The sequence below is a fragment of the Mesoplodon densirostris genome, chromosome 3, assembly GCF_025265405.1.
Source record: "Mesoplodon densirostris isolate mMesDen1 chromosome 3, mMesDen1 primary haplotype, whole genome shotgun sequence".
Lineage (NCBI taxonomy): Eukaryota > Metazoa > Chordata > Mammalia > Artiodactyla > Ziphiidae > Mesoplodon > Mesoplodon densirostris.
Genome location: NC_082663.1, coordinates 153,670,482 through 153,686,873, shown reverse-complemented (window position 1 = coordinate 153,686,873; position 16,392 = coordinate 153,670,482). Strand labels below are relative to the sequence as shown.

General features: G+C 39.4%; 1 protein-coding gene across 1 annotated transcript in view; it reads right to left on the bottom strand.

Moving 5' to 3' along the window:
• The window catches only part of SIMC1 (SUMO interacting motifs containing 1), a 107,422-nt gene that overhangs the window by 8,449 nt on the left and 82,581 nt on the right, over positions 1 to 16,392 (bottom strand). The window lies entirely within an intron of this gene.

Here is a 16,392-nt window from a genome sequence, read left to right as displayed (position 1 = left end):
GGTGAAAACAAAGAAGTAAAAGTCACAGCTGGGGTACTGCAGTCTTCTTAAATTTCAAGTCTAGGACGTAAGAGTCCCAGAGGGACTCTGGCCCTTGACTTTGTCACTCTGTGCAGGGCAGTGCTTGGTCAGCGAGGGTGGGGTGGAGCACATTCAGAGGCTTCTGAGCTGGAGAGCTGTAAAATAGGGGCTGTGCTTCAGAAAGGTGAGTCAAACCCATTGTTCTAAAAGCAATGTCAGCTTCCAAAAAAAAAAAAAAGTTATGAATCTCAGATGCACAGGGTGAATCTCTGAACTGCCTGAAGGTTTTTGCCTGAAGGTTTGTTTGGTGGTTCTTGCCAGGTCTGCTTGTCAGCAGTTCTGAGGAATAGACGGCTCATGCGCAGATAAGGAGATGGCAGCAACAGAGCCGTTAGCTCCAGGTCTCAGAGTTCTTTCTTCTACAACTGCCCCTTGGCAGTTTTGCAACATCTGGAAAAATAGGGTGCTCTTTGTGCCACTGTCACTTATAAAAATGATAAATAACAAAGTATCTATTCATTTTTATTTTCTTTTTTCCCCTTTCCCTTTGCTGTTGCACCAGGCACAGGTATTATTTGTGTAAAAGCAAGGGTAAAAAAGCAGAATAGGGCCTCCCTGGTGGCGCAAGTGGTTAAGAGTCCGCCTGCCGACGCAGGGGATACGGGTTCGTGCCCCGGTCTGGGAGGATCCCATATGCCGCGGAGCGGCTGGGCCCGTGAGCCATGGCCGCTGGGCCTGCGCATCCGGAGCCTGTGCTCCGCAACGGGAGAGGCCACAACAGTGAGAGGCCCACATACCGCAAAAAGAAAAAAAAAAAAAGCAGAATAAATACTTTAAAACCTTTGCTTCTTACCATTCAATGGTTTAAAAAAGTCTGTAATATTTGTGAAAATCCATTTTATCTCTCTCTTTTTTAAAAAATAAATATATTTATTTACTTATTTATTTATGGTTGTGTTGGGTCTTCGTTGCTGTGCGTGAGCTTTCTCTAGTTGTGGCGAGCGTAGGCTACTCTTCTTTGAAGTGCACGGGCTTTTCATCGCAGTGGCTTCTCTTGCTGCAGAGCATGGGCTCTAGGCACGTGGGCTTCAGTAGTTGTAGCACATGGGCTTCAGTAGTTGTGGCATGCAGGCTCAGTAGTTGTGGCTCACGGGCTCTAGAGCGCAGCCTCAGTAGTTGGCACACGGGCTTAGTTGCTCTGCAGCATGTGGGATCTTCCCGGACCGGAGCTCGAACCCATGTCCCCTGCATTGGCAGGCGGATTCTTAACCACTGCGCCACCAGGGAAGCCCCATTTTATCTCTTTAATGTGTGTGTTTTTTTAAGTACAATTCTATACCTCCTCTGACAAATTTTCTTTTTTAATACAAAGGACTCCAAATGATTACATTAAAAAGATATTCCCCCAGTTCTTTTACAGTTTAATTTCTACTCTGTATTTGGCCTATTACTTTCACAAGACAGTTTTCCTATTTAATAACTTTTTATTTCAAACTGTATTTTCTCTTCCAATTTTTATTCCAGGGCCTGCATTTGTCCTGGTTTTATAACCCAAGATGGCAAACCCAGAAATATCCAAGGGACAAGAAAGTAATTTTAATGTATTGGACATAGTAGGAAATGGAGGTACAATTATCTATAGCAATTCAAATTCAAAATTTAAAAACAAGATACAGAGGAAGCCTAACATCCAGATCCAGCCTTAACAAGTATAGCTGGTATTGAATTTACTCTCCTGTTATCAATAATTATAAACCTGTACAAAATATATGAAATAACTATTTTCAGGCATTGGACAAGCTACTACAAATGACTATTATTCTTGAGAGAAGGGAAACAAAGGTGGTGAACCCCACGTTTACCCCAGATTTCTTGCTGGGGACACTTTCTAACTAAGGCAGAGGAAAGCATGGGTCCCAAACAGAAAGCAGTGGGCTTGTTGGGCAGAGCAAACGGAGACTGGAGTTCAGTAGAGCTGAGGTGGCTGGAATTTGTGTCAGAGAAGAGGGAGCTCAAGAAATATGTGTAAGGGGCCCCCCTGGCACAGGGACAGGGATAAGATCCAAAAGCCTGGGAGAGAACAGCTAGTGAGGAGCTATGAGCTGACTGGGGATTCAGGAGAGTGCCCAGTGCTGAAGGACATGGGGTTTCAATGAGCTAGAGGAGAGATCGCATTGAACATGTTGGGCATTCAGGTGCAACCCCAGAAAGACTAAGCTACAAGACTAGTATCTTAAGAAGGGTTGGGGTTTCCCTGGTGGCGCAGTGGTTGAGAGTCCGCCTGCCGATGCAGGGGACGCGCGTTCGTGCCCCAGACCAGGAGGATCCCACATGCCTCGGAGTGGCTGGGCCCGTGAGCCATGGCCGCTGAGCCTGCGCGTCCGGAGCCTGTGCTCTGCAACGGGAGAGGCCACAACAGTGAGAGGCCCACATACCATAAAAAAAAAAAAAAAAAAAAAAAGAAGGGTTGATTTAGAGCACCCTTACAAATCCTAGAAACAAGCCTTAAAAGGAGAAAGCTAATCTGCCAGTAAATCACTGTCTGCAAGAATGAAACTCAATACTCTTTAAAGGAAGTCAGCAAATTTCAGACTCTCAACAATGTGGCATTCATAATGTTCAGCACACAATAAAAAATTATTAGACGGGGGAAAAAGCAGGAAAATGTGATTCATAACCAGGAGCAAAATGTCCATAGAAACAGGCTAAGAGTCGATACAGATGTTGGAATTAGTAGACAAGGACTTTAGAACAGCTATTATAAATATGTTCAAAATTAACCAACCAACCATCCAACCAGCCGACCAACTAACCAAGATATACATAATCCGTGATTAGATGCGGACACTTAGCAAAGAGAAATGGACACTATAACAATGAACCAAATGGAGACTCTAGAGCTGAAAAACACAATACCTGAAAAAAAAAATCACTGGATAGGCTTAACAACAATTGGGCACCACAAAAGAAAAGATCAGGGAGCATGAAGACTATCCAAAGTGAAAAAGAGAAAAAAAAAGACAAGACAAAACAAAATAAAACAAAACAACAACAGTAGAAAACACCAGATCCTCAGTGTTCTGTGGAACAGTGTCATACAGCTTAATGTATATGTACTTGAATTTCCAGAAGATGAACTTTGGGGCAAAAATAATGGCCAAGATATTTCAAAAATTGATCAAAAATATCAACTCACAGATTCCAGAATCTCAATAAACCCCAAGCAGGATAAACATAAAGGAAACCACACCTAGTTATAATAATCAAATTGCTGAAAACAAAAAAAAGCAGCCAGAGAAAAAAGACACATGGCATATAACAGAACAAAAGTAAGAAATTCTAATGACTTCTCATCAGCAAGCCAGAAGAAAATGGAACATCTTTAAAATAAATTAAAAATACTTATCAATCTAGAACTCATATCAAGTAAAAACACCATTCATATATGAAGGTAAAATAAAAACATTTCCAGATAAACAAAAGCTGAGAGAATTCATTACGGTAGACCTGCACTACAAAAGATGTTAAAAGAAGATAAGTTCTTTAGGTGGAAGAGAAATGATACCAAATGGAACTTGGATCTTCAACAAAGAAAGAAGAACACCCAAAATGGTAGTTATGTGGATCTGATGTGTGTTTTATTTCAGCACCACTAAGCAATTAACTCAATTCTGACACTATTTACCATAGTGTCAGATCCCACAGGTTAAGGACTCAATCCTACAAGACTGCCCTCCCACTCTCTCTTCAGATGCCAATTGGAAAGTCCAGGTTGTTGACCTGTGTGCTTCTGAACCACTTAGCTATAGATCGAAGGTTCCCAGAAACCCATCTTAGGTTTGATTAATTTGTTACAGTGGCTCACGGAACTCAGAGAAACACTTTACTTACTAGATTACCAGTTTATTATAAAAGGATATAACTCAAGAACAGCCAAATGGGAGAGATGCATAAGGTATGGGGAAAGGGTGAGGCCCTTCCATGCTCTCTGGGTACATCACTCTACAGGCATCTCCACCTGTTTACCAACCTGGAAGCTCTCTGAACCCAGTCCTTTTGGGTTTTCAAGGAAGCTGCATTAGATAGGCACGACTGATTAAATCATTGGTCATTGGTAATTGAACTCAAACTCCAGCCCCTGCCCCTTCCCAGGAGGGGGCGGTGGGGTGGGGGGAGGGCTGGGAGTGGAGGGTTGGAGTCCCAACCCTCTAATTACATGGTTCCCCTGGCAACCAGCTCCTAACCTTAGGTCACCAAATGCTTTCTGAAAGACCCCTCACTAACATAACAAAGAAAACTTGATCACTCTTATCACTTAAAAAACTCCAAAAGAGCTCTGTGCCAGGAACAGGATGAAGATCAAATATATATATTTCTTATTATAGGTCATAATATCACAGTTGTAGTATAAAGTATATACTTTAGTAGTATAAAGACTTCCCCTCCCCATATCTCTGAATTTCTTTTAAAAACAAGTAAATGTTTAAAGCAAAAATATGATCCCATCCTGGAGTAAAATGTATGACAACAATAGCACAGAGGATGGGAGTGGGGTAAATGGAAAGACATAGTTATAAGGTTCTTACATTACATGTTATGATATAATATTAATCCAAGGCAGACTCTAGTAAGTTAAGAATGCATATTGTAATTCCAAGAGCAACCATTAAAAAAAGTAAAACATTTGCTGAAAAAGCATGTGATAAAATTCAATACCCGCTCATGATAAAAACTGAGAAAACTAGGAATAGAAGGGAACTTCTTCAACTTATTAATGAACATCTACCAAAAAACCTATAGCTGGCATCATAATTCATGGTGAACTCATATTTTAATTAATCAATAATTAATGAACTGAATGCCTTCCCCTAGATCATGAACAAAGGTGTCTGCTTTCATCACTCTATTCAACATAGTACTGAAAGTTCTAGCCAGTGCAGTAAGGCAATAAAAGGCACACTGATGGGAAAAAAAAGAAATAAAACTTTCCCTATTTGCAGATGACATGATGGTCTACACAGACAATCCTAAGGAATCTTTGGCACAAAAGCATTTTCCATAAAAGAAAAAGCTGATAAGCTGGACTTCATTCAAATTTAAAACTTGTTTTTTGAAAGACCTTGTTAAAGAGGATGAAAAGACAAACTACAGAATGGGAGAAAATATTTGCAAACTACAGATCTGAAAAAGGATTATATCTAGAATATATAAAGACTCTTAAAAGTCAACAGTAGGAGAGCAGAGTCAAGATGGAGATGTGGGAAGATGTGGAGTTAGCGTCTCCCTGCAACTAGGGCGCCTGCCGGCCGATGGTGGGGGACTCTGATGCCCAAGGAGATGGGAGGATCCCCAAAGTGAACCGGTAGGATGTAGGGGGACTGATGGGGGAGGAGAAGTGGAGGCCAAACAGGATTGGCACCCCTGAGGCCAGGGAGATCAGGAGAGGCAGGTGGGAGGGACTCTCCAGGAAGAGCGGGAGAGGAGGGAGGGCGATGGCCTGGGGTGGCCAGGGAGCCTGCTGAGCTCCCAGGCCGGTACCCCACCTCCAAAACCCCATCCAGGCTGCGTGGGTCCTGGGGGCATAGGAGGGAGGCAGGGAGATCAGGAGAGGCAGTTGGGAGGAGCCATCCAGGAGGAGTGGGGGAACACCGGAGGGCGATTGTACAGGGAGCCTGCTGAGCTCCCAGGCCTGTCCCCTGCCCTCCAAAGCCCCCTCCAGGCTGTGTAGGTCCTTGAGGGCATAGGAGGGAGGTGGGAAGATCAGGAGAGGTGGGGGGAGGGGCCCTCCCAGACTGGAGGAGCAGGAGAGGAGAGAAGGGCGTTTGTCCCACCCACTCGAGCCCAGGAAGCCTGCTGGGCTCCCAGGTGAAGTCCCCTGCCCACTCAGACCAGGGGTGGGGAGCAGGCCTGGGCCGCTTCTGTTCCTTGAGACTAAGCCCCATCCCCCACAGCCCCCAGGGCCTGTTCCAGCCCTGTGGGTCCTGAGCATTGGCCCCACCCACCACCCAAACCTCACCCTTGCTTAGGCCCTGCCCTCTGCAGCCAAAGCCTCCTCCCCCACCCTCCTTTTTTTCCCTCCTCTTTTTTACTACTGTGGTACTGTTGTACCTTCCGGTTGTTGATTCATCTATATTTTTATTTTTATATTCTTCCTAACATATCTGTTAGTTTCCTAGTCTAATTTTATTTTTTACTTTGTTATTGTATTTTATTTTTTTGCCACCCCAGGCAGCTTGTGGGATCTTGGTTCATGAGCCTGCCAGGGTAAGGACAAAGCTCCTGCGGTGGGAGTTCTGAGTCCGAACCACTGGACTAACAGAGAACCTCAGACCCCAGGGAATCTTCATTGGAATGAGGTCTCACGGAGTTCCTCATCTTAGCACCAAGACCCAGCTCTACCCAGTAGCCTACAAACCCCAGTGTTGGAAGCCTCAGGCCAAACAACCAGTAAGACAAGAACACAGCCCACTCATAAAAAAAAAAAAAAAAAATGAGACGGCAAAATAATATGTCACAGATGAAGGAGCAAGGTGAAAACCTACAAGACCAAAAATATGAAGAGGAAATAGGCAATCTAGCTGAAAAAGAATTCAGAGTAATGATAGTAATGATGATTCAGAATCTCGGAAATAGAATGGAGGCACAGACTGAGAAAATACAAGAAATGTTTAACAAAGATCTAGAAGAAATAAAGAACAAACAGAGATGAACAACACAATAACTGAAATAAAAAATACAGTAGAAGGAATCAGTAACAGAAAAACTGAGGCAGAAGAACGAGTAAGTGAGCTGGAAGACAAAATGGTGGAAATAACTGTCGAGGAGCAGAATAAAGAAAAAAGAATGAAAAGAATTGAAGACAATCTCGGAGATCTCTGGGACAACACTAAACACACCAACATTCGAATTATAGGGGTCCCAGAAGAAGAAGAGAAAAAGAAAGAGTCTGAGAAAATATTTGAAGAGATTATAGTGGAAAACTTCCCTAACATGGGAAAGAGTCACTTAAGTCCAGGAAGCAAAGAGAGTCCCATACAAGATAAACCCTAGGAAAAACACACCAAGACACATATTATTCAAACTAACAAAAATTAAATTCAAAGAAAAATATTAAAAGCAGCAAGGGAAAAACAAAAAATAACCTATAAAGGAATCCCCATAAGGTTATCAGCTGATTTTTCAGCAGAAACTTTGCAGGCCAGAAGGGAGTGGCAGGATATACTTAAAGTGATGAAAGAGAAAAACCTACAACCAAGATTACTCTACCCAGCAAGGATCTCACTCAGATTCAATGGAGAAGTCAAAAGCTTTTCAGACAAGCAAAAGCTAAGAGAAATCAGCACCACCAAACCAGCTTTACAACAAACGCTAAAGAAATTTCTCTAAGCGGGAAACACAAGAGAAGAAAAAGACCCACAGAAACAAACCCAAAACAATTAAGAAAATAGTAATAGGAACACACATATCGATAGTAACCTTGATTATTAAATGGATTAAATGCCCCAACCAAAAGACACAGACTGGCTGAATGGATACAAAAACAAGACCCATATATATGCTGTCTACAAGAGACCCACTTCACATCTAGGGACATATACAGACTGAAAATGAAGGGATGGAAAAAGATATTCCATGCATATGGAAATCAAAAGAAAGCTGGAGTAGCAATATTGTATCAGATAAAATAGACTTAAAAAATAAAGACTGTTACAAGAGATAAGGAAGGACACTACATAATGATCAAAGGATCAATCCAAGAAGAAGATATAACAATTATAAATATATATGCACCCAGCATAGGAGTACCTCAATACATAAGGCAAATGCTAACAACCATGAAAGGAGAAATCGACAGTAACACAATAATAGTAGGGGACTTTAACACCCTACTTACACCAATGGACAGATCATCCAAACAGAAAATAAATAAGGAAACACAAACTTTAAATGACACAAAAGACCAGATAGATCTAGCTGATATTTATAGAACATTCCACCCAAAGGTGGCAGAACACACTTTCTTCTCAAGGGCACATGGAACATTCTTCAGGATAGATCACATCTTGGGTCACAAATCAAGCCTCGGAAAATTTTTAAAAATTGAAATCATATCAAGCATGTTTTCTGACCACATGCTATGAGATTGGAAATCAATCACAGGAAAAAAACTGTAAAAAACACAAATACATGGAGGCTAAACAGTGCACTACTAAATAACCAAGGGATCACTGAAGAAATCAAAGAAGAAATTTAAAAAATACATAGGAACAAATGACAGTGAAAACATGACAACCCAAAACCTATGGGACACAGCAAAAGCAGTTCTAAGAGGGAAGTTTATAGCAATACAATCTCACTTCAAGAAACAAGAAAAATCTCAAATAAAAAATCTAACTCTACACTTAAAACAGCTAGAGAAAGAAGAACAAAGAAAACCCAAAGTCAGTAGAAGGAAAGAAATCATAAAGACAAGAGCAGAAATGAAATAGAAATGAAGAAAACAATAGCAAAGCTCAATAAAACTAAAAGCTGGTTCTTTGAGAAAAACAAAATTGATAAACCCTTAGTCAGGCTCATCAAGGAAAAAAGGGAGAGGACACAAATCAATAAAATTGGAAATGAAAAAGGAGAAATCACAACTGACACTGTAGAAATACAAAGGATTATAAGAGACTACTACAAACAACTATATGCCAATAAAATGGACAACCATGAGGAAATGGACAAATTCTTGGAAGGGTACAATTTTCCAAGACTGAACCAGGAAGAACTAGAAAATATAAACAGACCTATCAGGGGCTTCCCTTGTGGCGCAGTGGTTGAGAGTCCACCTGCCGATGCAGGGGATACGGATTCGTGCCCCGGTCCGGGAAGATCCCACGTGCCGCTGAGCGGCTGGGCCAGTGAGCCATGGCTGCTGAGCCTCCGCGTCCGGAGCCCGTGCTCCTCAACAGGAGAGGCCACAGCAGTAAGAGGTCCGCGTACCGCAAACAACAACAACAACAACAACAACAACAAAAACAAAAAAAACCCAGACCTATCACAAGTAATGAAATTGAAACTGTAATTAAAAATATTCCAACAAACAAAAGTCCAGGACCAAATGGCTTCACAGGTGAATTCTATCAAACATTTAGAGAAGAGCTAACACCAATCCTTCTCAAACTCTTCCAAAAAAAATCCTGAACAAAATATTAGTAAACAGAATCCAACAGCACATTGAAAGGATCACAGACCATGATCAAGTGGGATTTATCCCAGGGATGCAAGGATTCTTCAATATATGCAAATCAATCAATATGATATACCACATTAACAAATTAAGGAATAAAAACTGTATGATCATCTCAATAGATGCAGAAAAAGCTTTTGAAAAAATTCAACACCCATTTATGATAAAAACTCTCTAGAAAATGGGCATAGAGGGAACCTACCTCAACATAATAAAGGCCATATATGACAAACCCACAGCAAGCATCATACTCAATGGGGAAAAACTGAAAGCATTTCCACTAAGATCAGGAACAAGACAAGGATGTCCACTCTCACCACTCTTATTCAACATAGTTTTGGAAGTCCTAGCCACAGCAATCAGAGAAGAAAAAGAAACAAAAGGAATACAAATTGGAAAAGAAGTAAAACTGTCACTGTTTGCAGGTAACATGATACTATACATAGAAAATCCTAAAGATGCCACCAGAAAATTACTAGAACTAATCAATGAATTTGGTAAGGTTGCAGGATACAAAATTAATGCACAGAAATCTCTGGCATTCCAATACACCAGCAACAAAAAATCAGAAACAGAAACTAAGGAAACACTTCCATTTACCATTGCAACAAAAAGAATAAAATACCTAGGAATAAGCCTAAGGAGGTGAAAGACTTGCACTCAGAAAACTATAAAACACTGACGAAAGAAATCAAAGATGACATAAACAGATGGAGGAATATACCATGTTCTTGGATTGGAAGAATCAATATTGTGAAAATGACTATACTACCTAAAGCAATCTACAGATTCAATGCAATCCCTATCAAACTACCAATGGCATTCTTCACAGAATTAGAACAAAAAATCTTACAATTCGTATGGAAACACAAAAGACTCTGAATAGCCAAGGAATCTTGAGAAAGAAAGATGGAGTTGGAGGAAACAGGCTCCCCGACTTCAAACTATACTACAAAGCTACAGTAATCAAGACAGTATGGTACTGGCACAAAAACAGAAATACAGATCTATGGTACAGGATAGAATGCCCAGAGATAAACCCATGCACATATGGGCACTTAATTACGACAAAGGAGGCAAGAACATACAATGGAGAAAAGACATCCTCTCCAATAAGTGATGCTGGGAAAACTGGACAGCTATGTGTAAAAGAATGAAATTAGAATACTACCTAACACCATACACAAAAATAAACTCCATATGGATTACACAGTTAAACATAAGGCCAGACACTATAAAACTCTTAGAGGAAAACATAGGAAAAAACACTCTTTGACATAAACCACAGCAAGATCTTTTTTGACGCATATCTTAGAGTAACAGAAATAAAAACAAATAAACAAATGGGACTTAAACTTAAGAGTTTTTGCACAGCAAAGGAAACCATAACCAAGACAAAAAGACAACCCTCAGAATGGGAGAAAATAATATTTGAAAATGAAATAACAAAGGATTAATCTCCAAAATATACAAACAGCTCATGGAGCTCAATATGAAAAAAATCAAACAATACAGTTAAAAAATGGATGGAAGACCTAAACAGACATTTCATACAGATGGCCAAGAGGCACATGAAAAGATGCTCAACATCACTAATTATTAGAGAAATGCAAATCAAAACTACAATGAGGTATCACCTCACGCTGGTCAGAATGGCCATTTTCAAAAAATCTAGAAACAATAAATGCTGGAAAGGGTGTGGTGAAAAGGGAATCCTCCTGCACTGTTGGTGGGAATGTAAATTGATACAACCACTATGGAAAACAGTATGCAGGTTCCTTAAAAAACTAAAAAGAGAACTACCATATGACCCAGCAATCCCACTACTGGGCATATACCCTGAGAAAACCATAATTCAAAAAGGGACATGTACCAATGTTCACTGCAGCACTATTTACAATAGCCAGGACACGGAACCAACCTAAATGTCCATCGACAGATGAATGGGTAAGGAAGATGTGGCACATATGCACAATGGAATATTACTCAGCCATAAAAAGAAACAAAATTGAGTTATCTGTAGTGAGGTGGATGGGCCTAGAGTCTCTCATACAGAGTGAAGTAAGTCAGAAAGAGAAAAACAGATACCATATGCTAACACATATATATGGAATCTAAAAAAAAAAAAGGTACTGATGAACCTAGTTGTAGGGCAGGAATAAAGAGATAGACATAGAGAATGGACTTGAGGACATGGGGTGGGAGGGCGAAGTGAGAGTAGCATTGACATACATACATTACCAAATGTAAAATAGTTGGCTGGTGGGAAGCAGCAGCATAGTACAGGGAGATCCTCTCGGTGCTTTACGATGACCTAGAGGGGGGATGGGAGGGAGGCTCAAGAGGGAAGGGATATGGGGACATGTGTATGCATATGGCTATTCGCTTCATTGTGCAACAGAAACTAACACAGTATTGTGAAGTAATTATATTCCAATAAAGATCTATTAAAAAAAAACGAACTCAGTAAAAAAGCAAGCAATCTATTTAGAACATGAGAAAAAATATTTTAGTGAAAATGTTATACAGATGGTATTAAGCACATGAAAAGATGTTCAACTTCATTAGCCATCAGAGAAATGAAGATGAAAATCACAATGAGAATCCACCACACACCTATCAGAATGGCTAAAATAAAAAACAGTAACAACACCAAATGCTGGCCAGGATGCAGAGAAACTGGATCACTCATATACTGCTGGGGGGAATGTAAAACCGTACAGCCACTCAAGGAAACAGTTTGGCAGTTTCTTAAAAAAATTAAATAAGTAACTACTATATAATACAAAAATTGCTCTCCTTGGCATTTATTCCATAGAAATGAAGACTTACATTTATTCAAAAATTTGTACATGAATGTTTATAGAAGTTTTATTCATAATAGCCCCAAACTGGAAACAAGACAAATATCCTTCAGGGGGTAAATGGTTAAAAAAACAAAATCAAAGGTACACCCACACTATGGAATACTATTCAGCAATAAAAAATAATCAACTATTGATAGATACAACAACCTGAATGAATCTCCAGAGATTTATGCTAAGTGAAAAAGCCAATCCCCAAAGCTTACATACTGTATGATTCCACTTACACAGTATCTTGAAATGACAAAACTATAAAAATGAAAAATAGACTAGTAGTTGCCAAGGGTTAAGAAGGGGTGGCGGAGGGAGGGTATAGTTATAAAAGGGCAAAATGAATAATCCTTATGACTATGGAAATGTGCTCTATCTTGGCTTCTATCATTCTTTGCTTTTATTTTTAAAAATTGTAAAAATTTTTATTTTATTTATTTATTTATTTTTGCAGTACGCGGGCCTCTCACTGTTGTGGCCTCTCCCATTGCGGAGCACAGGCTCCAGACGCACAGGCTCAGCAGCCATGGCTCACTGGCCTAGCCGCTCCGCGGCATGTAGGATCTTCCTGGACCGGGGCACGAACCCGTGTCCCCTGCATCAGCAGGCGGACTCTCAACCACTGCGCCACCAGGGAAGCCCCTTATTTTATTTATTTTTATTTTTGGCTGCATTGGGTTGCTGCACATGGGCTTTCTCTATTTGCTGTGAGTGGGGACTACTCTTTGTTGCAGTGCGCGGGCTTCTTATTGCGGTGGCCTCTCTCATTGCGGAGCACGGGCTCTAGGCACGCAGGCCTCAGCAGTTGCGGCACGTGGGCTCAGTAGTTGTGGCTCACGGACTCTAGAGTGCAGGCTCAGTAGTTGAGGCTCACGGGCTTAGTTTCCTTGCAGCATGTGGGATCTTCCCGGACCGGGGCTCAAACCTGTGTCCCCTGCATTGGCAGGTGGATTCTTAACCACTGCGCCACCAGGGACGTCCATTCTTGATATCCTGGTTGTGATACATGCACTAAAGTTTTGCAATATATTACCACTGGGCAAAATTGTGTAAAGAGTACATGTGATCTCTCTGTATTATTCCTTACAACTGCATAAGAATCTACAACTATGTCAAAATAAATTTTTAATTTAAAAAAGTTAAAAAGCCATAGGAAAGATAAAATGGAATAATAGAAAATAATTAATCCAAAAGAAGGCAGAAAAGGAGGTAAAAATGAACAAAGAACAAAAGGGACAAACAGGAAACAAACAGTAAGATGACAGATGTAAAACCAATAATTAAATTAAATGTAAATGGAATAAATAACTCCAGTTAAAAGGTAGGGATTGTCAGATGCCTAAAAAAGCAAATCTGACTATATGCTGTTTACAATAAATATACCTTTTTTTTAAACTTTTTGTTATACTCAGAGAAGAGTTGTAAGAATAGTACAAATAATTCCCAAATACCCTTAGTATTTTTCACTCAGGTTCCCCAAGTGTTAAACATTTACCATTTCTTCTTTTTTTTTTTTTGCAGTACGAGAGCCTCTCACTGTTGTGGCCTCTCCCGTTGTGGAGCACAGGCTCCGGACGTGCAGGCTCAGCAGCCATGGCTCATGGGCCTAGCCGCTCCACGGCATATGGGATCTTCCCGGACCAGGGCACGAACCCGCGTCCCCTGCATTGGCAGGCGGACTCTCAACCACTGCGCCACCAGTGAAGCCCTACCATATCTTCTTTATCCTTCTTACTAACTCTGTCTTTCTATTTTTTTTCTAAACTGTTTGATAGTAAGTTGCAGACATGATGCCCATTTATCCCTAAATACTTACAGTGTATAATTCCTAAAAACAAGCGCATTCTCTAAGATAACCATGTACAATGATAAAAAAAATCAGAAAATTAATCTTAATGCAATACTATTATATTAACTGATTTAATCAGATTTTTTTCATTGTCTTAATGATGTTATTAATAGCAAAAGAAAATCCCAGATTATGCATTGCATTCAGTTGCCTGTTTTTTAATGTCCTTTGATCTGGAACAGTTCCTCATTCTTGCTTTTTCTTTCGTGACATTGACATTTTGGAAAAGTGCAGGTCAGTTTTTTTCATAGAATGTTTCTCATTTGGGATTTCTCTGATATTTGCCCATGATTTGATTGAGATTATGCATTTTTTGGCAAGAGGACTGCAAAAACGTTGTGTGTATCATATCAAGGGGCATATGATGTCAATTTGTCCCATTGTTGGTGTTAATTTTGATCACTTGACTATGGTAGTATCTCCACAGTAAAGTTATTATTTTTCACTTCATAATTAACATCTCGTGAGAAAATACTTTGAGATTATGCATATATCTTGGTACTCCACAAACTTTCACAATTTTAGTACACACTCATACCTGAATTTCTCTTATTATGATGGTTGCCAAATGGCATTTTTTCCCTAATTCATCATTTCTTCTTATATTTATTAGCTGGCTTTCTAATATAAGGAAGAGAGTCCATTTTCTTCCTTCCTATCAGTAATAGAATCATGGATTCTTATTTTACACAACAGTTTATAATGTTTTATTGTCAATAGTTATTTGATACTCAAATTATCCCAGATTTAGTCAGTGGAAGCCCTTTAAGCATCTTTTGACATGTTCTGAACATTCCTTGAACATTTCCTCACTTTCTGGAACAAGATGTTCTAGGCTCATTTTATACTTTACCTCAGCTCTGGAATTCTTCATTTCCTTAAAGAACTCTGGTTCCTTTTAGTATAAACTAGTATTTAGAAACAAAGATCTGAATACTAGGTGTGCTTATTGCTACTAGGGTGTAATTGTTTCTATGCTCTCTCAGTGGGTAAAGGTAGGAAACAGATGTATGAATTCACACACACAATATATATATATATAAAACACACACACATCTACATTTATTCCTATATCTATCTATATTTATTAGAAACCACAAGTTCATGTTGATACCTCCAATTCCAATCCAGCAACACAGTGTTCCTTCTATCCTTTCAACCCTTTTCATATGTGTAACTCTCTTCTCTGACCGTGAGAAACTTGGCTCTCATTAACCAAAATACATTTATTTGTTTAATCCTAGCATACACATAAGATGGTTTTGAATTGTTAACTCATACTTTCTGTGAAAAAGAAATTTACTAACTAGAGTTTAATATTTACTTACACTTCATTTTGTCTTTAGCCTGAGGGCGTTTAGTCCAGGTACTGTGTTTTACCTTACTTGGACAGACTAGTGGTTTCCAGGGATTGGAGAAGATGAATAGTTACAATAGTTACAATAGTACAAGGGATCTTTGTGGTGATGGAACAGTTCCATATATCTTGATTGTGCTGGTGGTTATATGAAGCTACAAATGTGATAAAATTACACAGAACTACCCTCAAATGAGTGCAATCTAGGTGAAATGGATGAAATCTGAATATGTTCTGTGGATTATACCAATGTCAATTTCCTTTTTGTGATACTGTTATAGTTATGCAAGATGTAATCACTAGGGGAAAGAGGGTGAAGGGTATACAGGACCCCTCTGTACTAGTTTTTGCAACTTCCTGTGAATCTATAATTATTTAAAAATAAGAAGTAAAAAAAAAGTTGCTTGGGCTTGTCCTCCCTCCCATTCCCCACCCCATGGTCCCAATTATTATTCATTTAAAACACAGGTTAATTTGTGTCTGTTTGTATTGCATGTTAGGCTCCCATCCAACTTCCTTGCTGGTTTATTTTTCTTTTTTTGAGTATATAAAACATTAATATGGTTCTAAAAGTCTAAAAGTTATAACTATACAAAGAAGTATACTCAGGGAAGTATTACACTACCAATACTACCATTAAGGTCATTCCAACTCCAGCTCAGCACCTTATCTCCTTTCCAGCCCATTGCCATCTATCTACCCCTGTATGTAAGCAATTTGATTAGTCTGCAGTTTATCTTAACTTGGCTTCTTTTTTTGTAAATTATTATAATCATGTATATTTAAAAATTTCTCCTTCTTACAAAAAGATATGTATATTTATTATGCATACTCTTTTGTATTTTGCTTTGTTTACTTAACAATACATTTTGGAAAACAGATCATAAATATTTTGCTCCTATTTTTAAATTTTACTTTTTTACAGCTACATCTTCACTGTGTAGATGTACCACAGATATTCAACCACTGCCCTATGTATGGGCATTTGGGTTGTTTCTAGTATTTTGCAATTACAAACATGCTGTTGTGAATATCCTTGTGCATATGTATTTTTATACTGTTAAAAGTGTACCTTCAG